Here is a 244-nt window from a genome sequence, read left to right on the forward strand (position 1 = left end):
TCTCTCTCTGCGCACACACACAAACACACACATACGAACACACATGCTGATTAGCTCTCATAACGGGCTAGGTTTGGAGCGCACTGCCATGAGTCCAGGAGGCTAATGTTTGATTACTCCACATTGTCCTTGTGATATTTCGTGGTTATGTTCTGAATCTATGTCGTTCTCTGTCAGGTAAATACAGTAGTACAATGTCTTCCTCTGATGGCCTACACTGTAAGTCAGTAGTAGGCTATACAGT

The 244-nt window shown here is 44.3% G+C and overlaps 1 protein-coding gene across 1 annotated transcript in view; it reads right to left on the minus strand.

Moving 5' to 3' along the window:
- Window positions 1-244, minus strand: part of susd5 (sushi domain containing 5) — a 10,904-nt gene that overhangs the window by 4,867 nt on the left and 5,793 nt on the right. The gene's annotated exons all lie outside the window — the stretch shown is intronic.

This window comes from Etheostoma spectabile, chromosome 14, assembly GCF_008692095.1.
Source record: "Etheostoma spectabile isolate EspeVRDwgs_2016 chromosome 14, UIUC_Espe_1.0, whole genome shotgun sequence".
In the NCBI taxonomy this organism is placed as follows: Eukaryota; Metazoa; Chordata; class Actinopteri; order Perciformes; family Percidae; genus Etheostoma; species Etheostoma spectabile.